Source organism: Anneissia japonica, unplaced genomic scaffold, assembly GCF_011630105.1.
Source record: "Anneissia japonica isolate Jap-2015-1 unplaced genomic scaffold, ASM1163010v1 scaffold1231_len1163931_cov198, whole genome shotgun sequence".
NCBI lineage: Eukaryota > Metazoa > Echinodermata > Crinoidea > Comatulida > Comatulidae > Anneissia > Anneissia japonica.
In genome coordinates this window covers 819,757-835,655 of record NW_022728604.1, presented here as the reverse complement: position 1 = coordinate 835,655, position 15,899 = coordinate 819,757, and the positions used below count along the sequence as shown (strand labels likewise).

General features: G+C 32.9%; 1 protein-coding gene across 2 annotated transcripts in view; it reads left to right on the top strand.

Annotated features, from left to right (window-relative positions):
- LOC117114410 (zinc finger MIZ domain-containing protein 1-like) overlaps positions 1 to 15,899 on the top strand; it is a 72,185-nt gene that overhangs the window by 28,859 nt on the left and 27,427 nt on the right. For both annotated transcript variants that reach the window (XM_033258083.1, XM_033258082.1), the window contains exon 3: positions 12,604 to 12,714. The gene's annotated coding sequence lies outside the window, so the exon portion shown is untranslated. The remainder of the gene's footprint in view (positions 1 to 12,603; positions 12,715 to 15,899) is intronic.

Genomic DNA, 15,899 nt, shown 5'->3' with positions numbered 1-15,899 from the left:
TGTATATGTCAGTATCTTTTATTGAAAACAGTAAAAAGAACAAAGAGCAGTACTACAACATTGAATCCTTGGCAGCCAATGGTTGAATTAGGGATTCAACTTACAAAGATCAATTACAAATTCAAAAAAAATATATTTATATTTAAAAATAAAAAAAAACTTAAAATATTCAATTTGAAATTATTTACTATTATGTACAAAAATATAATCATTAATTATTATTAATTAAAATATGAAATTTCAAAGATGCTGGAGCTTGCCTTATATTGAATGATTAAACTGTTCCCAAGCTAAAAATGAAAAATCCAAGCCCCTTAAAGCTAGGCTCCTGAAGGGAAAAATATTTTTGATATGTTGTACAAACAATTTATTATTTACAAAAAAGACACAAAAAACATATTTGACGATAAAAAACTCGGAAGTGGTTAATGAGATACAGATTTTCCAATATTTAAAAGCTGGGGGGAGAAAGGAAAGGGGTTAAAAAAAGGTGTTAAAAAAGGTGGTTTCACCCCTTTTTCCGACGGTTCTGAGTTTTTTTCGTCAAATATGCTTTTTGTGTCTTAGAAAAATCAATTGTACAACCTATTAAAACCCCTTTAACCTGGCTTTAATCGTAATTGAATCTTCACTACAGTTTAAAAAATGAATGAAAGATCGCCATGAATTTATGATGCACTTGAGACTGCTCCTTTAATGTGGAAGAAAAAGAAAGTCATGTGGTATGGCATCCTCTCAATGTGTGATATATTTAATGTTGTTAAAGTGACATTTACACAAGTTGATGTCATAATGTATGCTTGCATTCATCCTTAGTGAAAATGTAAATCATCTCAATATTTGATTGTCATTAAAGTGACATATAAAAAATTGATGTCATAATTAATTTTGAGCATGCATTCATCCTTAGTAAAAATGTAATCATCCTGAACTCTATCTTGTAACATTGTCTCAATATTTTATTGTCATTAAAGTGACATTTATACAAATTTGTATAATAATTTATAAACATGCATTCATCCTTAGTGGAATGTAAACATCCTAAGCTCTCTATTCTACAACATTATCTTAACATTTGATTGTCATTAAAGTGACATTATACAAATTTGTGTCATAATTAATTTATACACTTGCATTCATCCTTAGTGAAATGTAAACATCCTGAGCTCTCTATTCTACATTATCTTAATATTTGATTGTCATTAAAGTGACATTTATACAAATTGGTGTCGTAATTAATTTTGAGCATGCATTCATCCTTAGTGAAAATGTAATCATCCTGAGTTGTCTATCCTGCTATTGACTGTAAAGTTGCATACATATCATTAACAAGACAGAGCATGCAAACCTTTTATGGATTTTATAGATTATTTTTTTTTTAATGATCTGAATTTGTGAAAATGCTCCTTTAAATGCAAGCTTCTGAAGATGTGGTTGTGTTCTGTTGGCTGTCATACCGTATTCAAATGTATCAGGCTGTCCCTCAGGGTCTGAATTAATGCTCAATTTATTTCTGTTTATGATTGCTGCAATCTAAAGTAGTCGACTCAATTAGCTATGTACAAGTGCTTGCCTCAAATTTTATGGTCCTTGAAAAACCAGAAAGAGCCAGATAGAATTTGCAAGCGTTTAAAGCAAATATGGAGAATTTTGATTTTCTTTTATCGTATACGTCTTGTGAACTGATGTTGAAATTAATGTTTAGGCCATAGTCTATGGAAACATCATGCAGTATCTATATCCTTGATTGGCTGTGGCCCTTGTACTATACACTGAACATGTAATTTATTAATTGGCTCTTTCGCATGTGTATTAATAAATACCGTATATTTTTGCAGATAGGGTGATCTACTTATAAGAAGACACCAGAGTTTGAAAAGATTTATATAATCTTCCAAATGCTGTAATACCATTTTATGGGCTTTTAAATGTTCATCAGAATCTTATTTCTCCACATTGACAATTGTGTTCATTCCTATAACAATTAGTAGCTTCGTTTCAGTAGAAAATTTGTGTGTTGCTTACGATCCTCACATAAGACAAACATGATTTAAATAAAAAATTTGAATGTGTTGTGCGTATAAGACGACCCCCTGTTTTTCATCGTAATTTGCTATATAAGCCTTGTCTTACACTCTAGAATATATACAGTAGGTGGATACAGTTAATGTGCTATGTATTAGTGATGGTGATTGTTAAGGATGTGTTGCAACCGACGAGTTGTCTGTGCTCAACATGACATCATCCAGATTCATCCAAAACGGTAGAGATCACAAATGACATTGTACATTTTAAATTTCCCTCTGTCTTTCCCACTTTGTTAACATTTTCTGGACCAACATGTTATTAGGGACTACTATTCTGGTCTTGGCCAATAATAATATTTTTAAAGGGCAAACATCACCACCAAAATTGGTGCTCAAGGCGCAGTGTCAAATAATAGGCAGAGAACAAACAGGAATCACATATCAATGTGTAAAAATGTTTTTTTGTAAATTTTATAATTGAAAATTAATAAATTCGGCAAAGAAATCAAAATGTTGACCAACCTTTTCATTTTGTCAAAGTATTACCATCCATTATTTCTATTACCTTGCCTTCTTACGTAGCATTAGTTTAATATACAAACTATCATTTCTGTTCTGATCAGATATTACCTTGTCAGTTTTATTTTTTTTTTTTTTTACATTTCATTTCTTTTCTTTCCTCCTTATGTTCCCTTTTCTTATCTTTTCCTTATCTTTCTTATCTTACCAATTGAATCTACTGTACCTTATTGGCAATGGTAAATCTGATAAATTAATAACTTCACAAAATGTTGATGAAGGTTAGTGATGATAAAGTTTAGCAGTAAGTAGCAATGAAGAGTGAACTTTCTTTACTGCAAACAATTACACTCGGATTTGAATGACATACTTTTTGTGAAATACATCAGACCAAGAAAAATCAATATTTGTACATCTCCAGTTAAGTCTCAGACTTCCTTCTGTCATTAAGTTACGGTATTTGCCACCTTTTCCCTAAAGGCTCTTGTTTGATTACAATCTTTCTTATTAAATCCAAATTGACACATCGGATGTTGTACTCGGTGAAATCTACCTAATTACAAATGTATGCTTTTTTTTTTTTTTTTTTTTTTTTTTTATTACGCAGGTTTTAAAGCCTAGCATTGTCCAAATGGGATGGCTCTCCTGAACTGGAGCGTAATTAAATTGATTGAATATTTCTAGCCGATAGGTAGCCTGTCTTACTTAATAGATATTTAGAAGAATGATTAGAAAACCATTCTCAGGTCGATAGCATACTTTTTTTTTACTCTGAATTAATTCCAAACTTACAAAATATACAACTAGTTTATATTCTATTTTAGTAGATTAAACTCCACTAATAATGGTTTTCTCTACTGGTCAGCTTTTTTGTTATGAATTAATCCATTTGTACAAAAGATAATAATTACAAGATAGCATTCTCTGTGATTTCTGCATACACATTCTGTAACAACGCAGTTTAGGGCGCCCTCCCGCAATTACAATTACTTTTGTACTTTGACATCTATGATCTACGTGAAAATTCTGAAACAACCGCCATAGTAACAACTAGGACACCCTCTCTCAATTACAATTGCTTTTTATGCTTCTTTTTACTGAACATCGCGGGGAGTGCTATCTTATTGTAAGATCTTTGATTTGTACATTTTAATTGATTTCATAATTCTATAAATTCTATCTTTTAAAAAAATTATTGTCTATTTTTGTTCATTATTATTTTCATATTTATGAAAATGATCAAAAGAATTTTAATTCAGTATACACATACCATATTCATATAAACTTCACCCCTACTTTATTTATGCACTATGGTCAATAGCACATTTGACATGACTTAGAATGCCTATCCTTATCAAAAAAAAAGTTTATAACAAAAACATAACATAACAAAAGTGTTCTGTTTGGGGAAAAACAGGAGAGAATAGCAAATTGATAATGTAGAGAGCCTGAGATAACTGAGATCTGCTGAGACGATTTAGGTAAAATACTGCACGAGATTAGCATGCTGGCACTTGCCTTGAAGCTTCAAGTTGATCCATGATACTACGAAGATCAAAATTGTACTAGCAAAACATGTGTATATCAGAAGGTTAAATCGAGAACTGAAAAAAATCTCCCATCTGATGTTTGGAGTTGAGTGTCCTATACAGTGATGCTCGGTATTTATATAGCATCTGAAGACCATGTGTTAAAATGCTTGCGATGTTATATTACTCCCGGTCATTCAATCCATATTTACCTACATGTAAAAAGCAAACTTTCTGCTCCCTGTTGAGTCGTGCTGCAATGCATTGAAACATCAAGAAAGAAAGATGAAAATGCTGTACAGTTTTTAGATGTGGTTTTGTCTGCAGAAGGTCGAAAATATTTGTAAAACAGAAGAACAAGTGAGCCCATCTTTGAGCAGATTGGCGAAAAGAGATCTACTATTCCATGTTAATTCAAGAAAGACAAATTGGTAAGGCCATATGTTCAGATTCAAGATAATTTTATTGTCTGGAAAACTCGGAAAACAACACTCAGATACAACACTACGCTACTACTACTAGATATAGTCATACTACTACTACTAGATATAATCAGTGGAAGGGTAAGGCAAGCGACAAAGGGGGAAAAAGGAAGCTTATATTTAATAATTTATTCAGAACGAGAGCGATAGTTAAGGTGAATGATGTTGGACCTCTCAAAGCAAGCGTACTAGATAAACGGTAACATGAAATAGGCTAGCAGACGTATTGTAGATATAGTTATAGATACAATAGATGAACAGGCAAACAGGCAGATGGTACTGCTTTTTAGTTTGTTTTGCAAATGTCATTTATAAACCTTGTTACCTACTTCTAAAAGAGGGTCAAACGCTATTAATAAAAACATCCGACTACTACGATCAATAACCTGCAAAGAAAAAAAAAATCTTGGTGTTATTGAATGTTTAGAATATGTTTTTGACATAGTATTACTGCTATTATTTAGACATTAGGAAACTGTATGTCTCGTACGCTACCATCCCATGTGGTAAAGCATTGACAGCTGTGCTAGTAATGTGTGTGTGCATCGTAGTATAATATTAGTTAATAAGGAGTTTACCTTTTGTTTGGAATTTACAGGATAGGCAGTAGACAAAACCGAAACAAATTCTCCAATGGATTTGGATGCAAGGTGAGATTGAATATGACTCTCTCATTACTGCTTATTGTCATATTAGCTCAAAATTTAAAGATTTACAATCAGTGTTGGCATCTCAAAAACCACTAAAATTTTTGTTTAACAATATAAATTAAAAATATTAGTTTTCAAATAAAACAATAAAAATTGTACTTCTAATTAATCACAGATAATAATAATAATGTCGGTCTTATATAGTGCCTCATGCATTAAGCCTCTAAGCGCTTCACATTACTATCCCGGTCATTGGATGAAACACGTATGGAACACATACTCAGCTCCCTGGGGAGAATTCCATAATATTGCAGCTAGTAATCAGCGCATTTTTGTAGCAGGTACCCACTTGTACTCCTGGGTGGAGAGAGGCAACCGTAGATAAAGTGCCTTGCCCAAGGACACAAGTGGTTTGCACAGCGAGAGTTTTGAACCTCCGACCTCGAGGTTGGGAGTTGAAGCAACAACCGATGCGCTGACCACTTCTAGATCAAAACTAATTTACAGTTTTTTAGTATGAAAATCATTAAATTGTTCATAAGAATGTATAAAGGGTCGATGTTAAGCATCTAAGTTAAGTGGAGTGGAGTTAAATAGCTTAGTGGTTAAGATGCTTGCCTTCTAATCCCAAGGAACAGGACTTTTCTCAGGACTAAAAACACTCTCTAAGCCTCATAAAGAGATTTCGCTGATAAAAGCATCACATTTTTCATTATTTAAAGAAGGCCCTGAATATAAGCCGAACCATTTTGCTGTTTGCGTTTGGAATCTACAGTTTACGTTTATGTAGGAACATATCTCAAAATACCTAATGGTTTATAACCGCAGGGTAACTGGTATGGACCAGTACAGCGGTGTAATCTCCCCCCCCCCCCAACTTGTCTCAAAGGATGTAAGGCTTTTTAAAAAAATGCACATGAGTGTACACTGGGCCTACGGTTTATAGTCCTTATCCGAGAAGACTTGTTCCACCACCGGAACCATAAGTAAGCCTGCTGTTTGAGCCAGCAATTATGTCTGTAGCTAGGTTGCGGCGTCCCTGCCTTAACAGCTAAACTATTTGACTCTCCCTTATAACAATAATAATAATGATAATATTTTGTAATTATATAGTGCTGCAAACATTAAATTTTAGTTGATGTCTTCACCCTCCTTCTGTAGCAGCTAGTAATAAATGTGTGACAGTTTGTGGGCTCCTTTATCTTCCTGATGTGTAGTTATTATATACTGTGTAGATTTTATTATTGATGTATTGGTTAATTGGGGAGCAAAATAGTTTGTCATTTTGATTTTCTAAATTGTAAGCTAATATAAATTGTGTAGCAATTCATTTTTATTAGCTTAACATAGATACATAGTGTATGTATGTTTATATTGTCTATGCTGTATTGAATAATGAGTTTACTGTACTATTAACTGTCATGCAAGGCATGTAGTATTATAGACCTATTTAGAATGTATTATTATGCATAAGTTCTACAATTCAGCTACTGTACCTGCTTTAATGAGAATGACACACGAAGATGATTTTGTACTTTGAAGTCAAGTTGGTTTTGCTTAATTTCACCTTTCTTTGAAATTTTACTACCCATCATCATCTTTATCATTCAGTATGCTATTCATTGTATGATGTGGTGCATTTTTAACTAAATCTCGCTTCAGGGTCCGAATTTCAAGATAGTACAGTTGAGTTTAAAGATATTATACTGTCTGGTTTTAGCCATAAACCTGAACAATACAAATTTAATATTTGAATTTGCTTACCTTTCTATAGTTTAAGGAATATTTCACCTGTCAATTAACTGACATAAATAATACATCTTTCATTAAATACACCCTTGATTTGTTTTGATCTCGTTCCTATATTTGATTAAGTTGGTTTGATTTATCTTATGAAGTTGGTAAATTATTTATATTTTACAATAAACAAATTCAATGCTTTAATTGAATTTTTGACAAATTTTCATATTTTTCATGGTGAATAAAAAAAAAAATATAAATAAAAGAAAAGGTAGTATGGAGTAAGAAATTATCTTAATACTACAGCATAGGACATATGATTATATAAAGATAAAATTTTCAGGAAGTTTCATCACCTTATTAGGAAGCTTCATCACCTTATAAAGAAGTTTTATCACCTTGTTAATGGGAATTTGCCTAATTCAATAAATAATCTAATTAAGTATCTATGAAGTTATTTCACAGTCTTAACCTTCAGTATGATTAGGGATATATCTGATATATCACAATACAAACGGATATATCTAATTGAAATTAATTTTTTTCTACTCTTACAAATGAATTTCACACTTTTGGACACCCAAATAAAAAGGGAAAATTAAAATATTCAAAAATTAATAGAGAGCAGTTTAGCTCAGTCGGCTAATCTGGTGGTACAGGTAGCCACTGTGTGTGCGCTGAACTGTGAAGATCTTTAGGTCCCCGGTTCAATTCCCATCGCTGCCTCTCCTTGTATTTCAGCTGGGGGCTGAAATACAAGTTACAATAGCGCAAGCCTTTCGGATGAGACATTTAAGCCGTTGGTCCCGTGTGCATTAAAGAACGCAGTACACTCTTCGGAAAAGAGTAGGGGATTGTCTCCCAGTGTACTGCCCAATCACCACCAGAAGGACCCCACTGGAAATAAGTCTTCTTCTAGACTTTCGTGGGCTATCCTAGGTGTTTACACCGAATAAATCCAATCCAATCCAATGAATATTAGTGAGCATTCATGTAGCACCTTTTCTTTTGCTTACTAAATACTAAGCATTTATTTTTCACTGGTCATTGAGTCCACATTTGGTGCAGTGCAAGCATCCCACCAGGTACCCACCCACGCACAGAACTTCCGGGTGGAGAAAAGCAATGTGAATGATGTACACGCTCGAGGACACATGCAAAAAGAAAAAAATACAGCGACGGATTTAAACCCTGAATTCGAGGCTTGGGAAACTAAACCATTACTACTGTGCCAAACCATGTTGATTGTCATAAATTTATACTTGACAAAACTTACTAAAAATCTTAATATCAAATATATTTATTACACATTTATAAACACGCTTTCAGTAGGCCTCTAGAAACATATATTCATGTCATTTAAAAAAAAAAAACTTAAATGTATTTTAATACCTAATTATATGTGAAATGCATTTTCTATGTAATTTCCTGAGGGACAAATAAATTTGATATTGCTTTTTGATGTGATTCACTCATTTCCTTCTGGTTAGTATGTATTTAGGTTTCTATCCAAAATTATAAATGCTTCAGTTTAATTCAAAGTTCATATCTCTCAATCAGTAACTTGTATTATTCTGTCATCTCATCTATTTCTCAGTGAATATATAATATTTGAATGAAGTCAATTGTTAAGATTGCTTAAGTATTAATTTGTGATTCAAATGAAAGTAGTCAATATTTAATCATTTTATTATGATCTTTCATTTATGTTAACATTTGTTTATTATTATTGTTAACAAAATATCTGGATCTAATACCAATTCTGGTGGAATACAAAAAAATAGAAGATGATTCCATTGAAAACAAATTCAATTTTAAGTTTCATGATTTATCCTTTGATTTTATTTTTCTTAAATGTACTTTTTGAAAAATTTGTTTTATTTTGCATATTTCTTGAATGAATGGAGTTATGCTTTGAAATTACACCAAATACAGTGAGTCAGTCAATAGAAACTAGAAATGAAGTGAAGACAAAAAAGAGATAAAGTTTTCATAATTTTGTTTGTAATTTATCCAGTGAAAAAAGAATTGACATTTACCAGTATGTTGGTAATTTTGTTATTGTTGAAAGTGTGTTGAAACTCGTTAATTGACGTGGTTGTCTTCTGCCCTACTTTTTAAGATTTATCACGAAGTTGTCACATTTCCAGGAGGATTGTGGGAGGAAAATGCAACGCTGAGATTAGCCACGGGGGACATGTGAATTTAGGATTCTTGGCCAGGGAAACATTTCCCAATAATGCATCCAAGATCAGAAGCTAATGTGGTTGGTTAAGACCTGGGGCCAGTAATTGTGATGAAATTTCCTGATCGCTAATAGTTGGGATGCTATAGATACTGTATAACCAATAGTGTGTATGTTGGATGTTTGTTGTTGATAAATAGTTAGGTAAGGATGTCTGATGATATTTATTTATTTATTTATTTATATATTATTCACATTGGTTCAGTAACCATCTTGTTTATTAATCTAACAATGAAGGAGGATTAGGCAGTGGAGCTCTTCTAAATTGAGAGAAAGGAGTTCAGTTCACCCCTTTCCTTCCCCTCAATAATTTGAGACCACATTTGGGGCCTGAAATTGTGGGGTGGTCTTGGGGTTTGGTCTTTAACAGAGGACTAGCTTTGTAGATTTAAGATTGTAATACTTAAAAAAAAGTAGTCTTGATTGAAGAGGTCTTAGAGAGGTGTCAAATTTGGGGGTGAATTGTGTTCCAGGACCCTGGAATATGAAGGCAAATATCTTACCCACCCTACTATAGTTCCACTACATGTACTATTTACTAGTTTAAAATCTGCCCAATAAAAATGTAAAAAAAAGTTATATTTAATTGTTATAAAGTATTGAAACCAAACCAAATTTTAGTGACCTAATACTAAGTACATTATTAGTTCCATCACAGATACTACATCCTTAGTATCATACTGTATGGTTTAATTTTATTCCGATGGTGTTCCGATAGTTTTTGGTGTTAATTACAGTCATTTAAAAACCCTTGATGTTTCAAGTTAAGATTTTTAGGATGTCTAGAGACAGTTCCAGCAGCTTTTTTGCAGCATGTCATTTTTAGAGAGATTTGTAAAATGTCATGGCGGAATTCTGTAAGACTAGCATTATGGTACTTGAGAAGGACGGTGCATCATATGATATAATATACTTAGCGTCAGTGTTACCTTACAAACAGCAAAGAGATCAACCAACTCGGTGTATTAATCAACACAGCTATTTGCCTGACAAAGTAGTGTTTTCTAAGTAGTAATTAATCTGTATTTATTGGTTGTGCACTCCTCCATTGAATGTATAAATTGCTTCCTAGTCTAATGGAAAACATCATCTTTCACTACCATGGAAACGACTGATTGGAATTGGTTGCAGTTTGTCGCAAAGGAAACAATGTTTAGGGAATTGACCTTTTTTCTATATTTTAGTTAAATGGTTTTTTATATTTTACTTCTATCGTCAGTGGTATTCAACTGTATTTTGTCAAGATTGCAGTAGATATTGTGATTATTATTATGACAAGTTTACTGTTGTAGGACTATTCTATTGAATTCTAAACATTTTAAAAATTAATTAAACAAAAAAATAACTTATCCCACAAGTATTCATTAAATGATCTATAAACTATATTCTCAGTATGTTTTAGTGAGAAGAGTTTTTAAAACTTTTTAGTCCTATAAAAAAAAAGATGGTAATTTGAAGATCGGAAAGGCAAGTAACTTAACTGGTGAGCTACACAGCTCCTCCACTCTAATCCTGCTCAATACACAAGCTACTGTAGGTTGGTAACAGAATAACTAGTTAAGAAAATGCACGATATTAGCATGTCACATGGCTGGCTAGTCATGTGACTAGTTAATCACATGACTACCTCATCATGTGACTCGCTATTCACATGATTAGCTAATCATGAGGCGGGCTAATCACATGACTTGCATGTATTGTGAATAGGTATATCACATGATGCGAATCTCTCATCACATGATATATTCTCAATACCTTTAATATCTTATTTATTAAATTCTGAACAAACACTAAGATAAATCAATCTAAACATAGAATGTCATTTAAAAGGATAAAATAAGTAATCAATCTCCAAAGCAAGGTCAAAACACTTCAATTTTGCTGATATACTTAGATTTTACTACAAATGTTTATAATAAAAAGAATATAGAAACAGTATTTATATCACATAATTTGTAAGGATCAATCTTCAATCAATTACAAAGCCTGCTAACCATTAATCGCGGATTCAACTAAGTTTCAGTTTATTGGAAAAGCTTCTCCGTGTTCCTTATTCAATTGGAGTGGAATACTATAGTATTTCAGCAATTAGTCCTACTAATTTTTTTAATGTAAATGTAATTTAAGAAAACAACATTTGATTTTACATTCCTGTTCAAAATTTATTCTAATGATTAATTGAATGCTAATAACTTAAAAAATAAGCAAAATTTCAATATTTACTTGTGCTAAACAAAGACAATATATCTTTAATGGCAACACAATATTGATAGTGATGGCAAAAAACAACTTGTATCTGTACACAAGTGTCAGTTTTGTAAATCCATGCCATAATTCTGTCAGTATAACATATATTATGTTGATTGTGCTTAATCACTCCATTGCCTTAACACAAGATCAACAGGGTACGCATAGAACAAATTCAAAACTGAACTGCTCTCGCATCAGTTTCATGATAAATGATGATCATCTTTGATAATCCTTACCAGATCACAAGTTTATCCTCTGCATGTTGTTTAAGATGTAGGGGATTACTATTGGCTCTGTTGATTGGTTGATTCAAAGCTTGTGGGACTTCGTTACTTTTTCACTGCTTTTTGTCTGTTAAAGTATATGGTATCCCCATTGTGGATGTGAAAAAAAAACTATAGAGAAATGCAAAAATGATATTGATGATGCAGTATGTGATATGCATTGTTGCCACATGCCAGTCCCAGCAGAGAAATTCTTCAGACCGCTGATTTTTTGGATTGGTCGTGTTCTTAATACATTTAGCGTTGTTTTCGTAAATAAAGAAGATAATTCATTCTAAAAAGGGGTGAAGTAAGTGATTTATTAAAAGAGAAAGTGGAAAACCCTAATTTGAATTGAAAATTGGACTTCGTTTTTAGTTATCCAGCGACGTGGGGTCTAATACTGCACAGCTTAGTCTGTTAGTGTCCACTTAGTACATGACCTGTCCATTTGGTCAGTTCAGCATTCCTGAACATTACTCAGTAATACTAAGTTTCAGTATGAGATTTCTATACCTTTATTATTATTTTTTATTATTGTTATTATTGATATTATTTTTTTTTTATAATATTAAAAATTGACTTAATAGCAGTTAGTTTACACTAAGAGTTGTACTTTAAATATTTGTATATTTTCTTAATTTCTGTCTCCTAATTTTGCAAGTGGATTAAAGGACTGGCTGGCAGCACTTTGCAAAACTGATTATAATTTATTGGTTAGGGTGGCAATTAATACAACATACAGTACTTCCTTTACACATTCACCTGGCCAAAGGGTGTATAGAAAAGAGTGAATTGTTTGGTGTTTGTTGATACTAAATTCTAGATTTACCAAGTATCCTGTTTAGCTAAACGTGACAGAGTAATTTTATATATTGCTTGTTTTCTACAATTTCAGATACGTATTTCTTTAGGAGATGACGTCGTCGGATGTCAAACACAGACAGATAGATTGCTAACAAACACTGCAACAAGTTGGCAGGCATATTTAGCTGAATTTTATCTAAAGGTAATTTTTTATATTTAATTTTGCTTATGCTATATGTATACTTACAAGTAACCATGGCAACCAAGTATGTAGAAATGTTTTTTTCTTTGGGGTGGGAAGGAGGTGGGGAGGTTTAATATTCTTTATCAGTTTATAGGAAATAATTACATTGTACAGTATGTTATTATTGTTGAAAGCTTCAGTGTATTCGTGTTATATACTAAGTTGTCCTTAAATTAAATTGGATTTTCAACAGTGTGGTACTAAATGGTGTTAGCGGTAATAATGCAAATTAAAGGTAAAAACACTTGAGGTGTACAAACATGGTGGTGGTAGAAGGAACAGTGAGTCACTAGGTCATACTGTAATACAGCTCAGAGGCAGGAGATTACAAGGGTTAAGCCCCCATTGGACCAAACAATTTTTTTTTAAATCTTCGGGATAATACCTTCTAAAAAAGTGTCTGAAGTTACCCAGTTTCTATGAGGGCTAAGGGGCTTATTTCCCCTGTACCCCCTTACCAAGGCTTCCTCTCAGGACCTTACTGTCCCCCTCCCATCAAATCAGCTTTGTGTATGTGGCAGAGTTGATCCAAGACAGCTTTCAAACTAGAATCAGTTAACCCTATGAAATATTGATTGAATATATAAATACAGAAAATATTTCAAAAGAGATTATTAAAATTGACGAGGTCTCTCCATCTGTATTCCTAGAAGCATATCAATCATCATGCCCCATGTTTCAACGACCTGTATGCCCCTTCTCGTAATTGTTTATAAACCAGTCAGCTTAGAGAGCTGCAAATAGCATGTGATTATAGATATTTATTCATCTCTGCATCTGACTCCAATCTGATTAGCATGTTTATGAATTTCTTCATTCTTCTTTTTTTTATTCAACTTTTGATACAATATTTAGTGACAGGATCATCTGAGGCAGGGTAATCCTGATTGAGCCCGTCTACTTGAAGCTGTCAGAAAGTCCAGCGGCTGAGGGTGCTGTGGTGAGAGGTTCAAGGATGTACTAAGCAGTACTTCTCCTGCACCAGAGGTGTCTGGCTATTGCAGAAACACAGCGGTCATCTTCCGCCACTCTGAGTTAACTGTCATTTCCCCTTTGTCCAAGAGTTTTTTTTAACTTAATAAGAGACCGATATTTGTTGATGAACTTTGAGGACAGATCAATGGTTTATTTGAAGTGGCGGTGTAATTTGATGGTTTCTTGTCATTTAATCATCAATGTTTGATTACTTTATTATTCCTAAAGATGTCATCTGTCATAAACAATTAAATAAATTTAATTTAAACACTGTCAAATATGTGAAATTCTTTATTAAAATTGTGGAATCTTTAAGCATTTTGATAATAAATACGAATTATATACTACTGTGATCTGAACAAGTTTAGCTATAAATACATTAACTTGGACGTGTCTTGCAAAAATTCACTTCCACCCTAATACAGTATGTCGGCCAATTAGGAGTCTCCCAAATTCTCATACGATCTCCTGGTCTGAATTTTGTCAATTCTGAATTTTTAAATAAGAACAAGAATTGAGTAAAAGTTTCATCTTTTTGCACTGACTTCATTAAATTGGATTTTCTATTTTCGGGTATAAGGTACCCTTCACCACCCTTCTCCAGCGCATTCTCTCCCTCCCCCCATGGGTCTCCCGTATCATTTACATTATATAAAGTGAAGTGCTCCCCTGAAGTGCTCCCCGTATCATTTCCATTATATAAAGTGAAGTGCTCTTTAAATTTTACGCAATATTTAACTATCAAGCAATGCTAACTTTTGTGAACTTTGACCCTTGTTGAAGTGACCTAATCTTGTTATGGAGCTTGGAGAGTTGTGACAATTTTTTTCCAAGAATAAACCCAGGCTCTTGTGATTCGAAGATGGGCACTTCAACCACAAGGTTACAGCTCCTTAACTTGCTGTAGAAGAACATGATGGACACTTTGTACTCATGTATGATTCAGCTCGTTCTGCACTTCAAATGATGCCGACCTTGCCCGCATCCTCCCTGATGTGGAGGGACCGCAAAGAAGCCACATGTGGACATGAGAGGAAGAAATCATGATTTGATGAGCTTTGCTGGAAAGTTGTCAATTCATGTTCAGCGTGGAACATGAACATGGGATTTGTCAATAACTACCTTGGGAAAGACTAAAAGATCCATTGCAATTTGTTTAATAACTTTCTCACAGCGTGATACTAATTCAATGTGAGATTCACAGTATTTTAAAAAATGTATTTCTTAAATACATCAACTATTTCTGACATATAAAGTAATTTCATAAACTTTGTGCTTTATCAGTATGTTTAAATAGGAGGTATTCATTTGTTTTATTGATGCCATGCCATTCTTGTGTCAACTGCAGCCTGCTAACGATTAATCGCTATTCAGCATGTTTCAATTTATTAGAAAAACTACTCTGTCTTTCTTATTCAATTGTAATAGCATACTGTATTATTTTAGCAATTAGTCCTCCTCATTTTTGTAATATAATGTAATTTTAAGAAGATAATGCTTCTGACTTCACATTACTGTTCCTTCTCATTTTTTTGTCTTTATATCTCGTTCACCATGTATTTGAAGTACAATCATGTATTTGTATTATTTTTTTTTTGGTACTTTTTTAAAGAAAAAGTATTATTATAGGCCCTATAAAAAATATTAGTTTATCACCCTAGCTAGGCTGGGTGATATTCAAAGTAAAACATTATTAAGATAATACAAACAATATCTAACTATTTATTGGAAAAAATGAAAAAAAAACCAAAAAAACATAAAAATATTTTTTTTTCGGTACCATAGAAGACGTGCGTGAGGATGATAAACTAATAATTTTTTAATTGGGCCTAAAATTCAATTTTTGCTGCGAAGCAGCCAATTCATATTCTTGACAGCAATTTGACCTCTGAAAGGTCATTGTTTGTCAAAAAACGAGCGCCTAAGACGACTGAAAAGCGGAGTTTCCTTCTTTCGTTCTGCCGGGTAAAATCAATTACTTTAGGCGTCGTTTGTAGACTAATCTACTCGTACCAACGTCCGCATGTCGCGCTAGCCTTATCCTACTCTAGGCCTAGACTAGCTAGGATGGTATAGGCTTTGCCTTGAAGACGAAGGTCCAAATGAAAAACAACGTCGCTCTTTGATAGCTAACATTGTCTATTTAACATCACAATAATTCATTATTA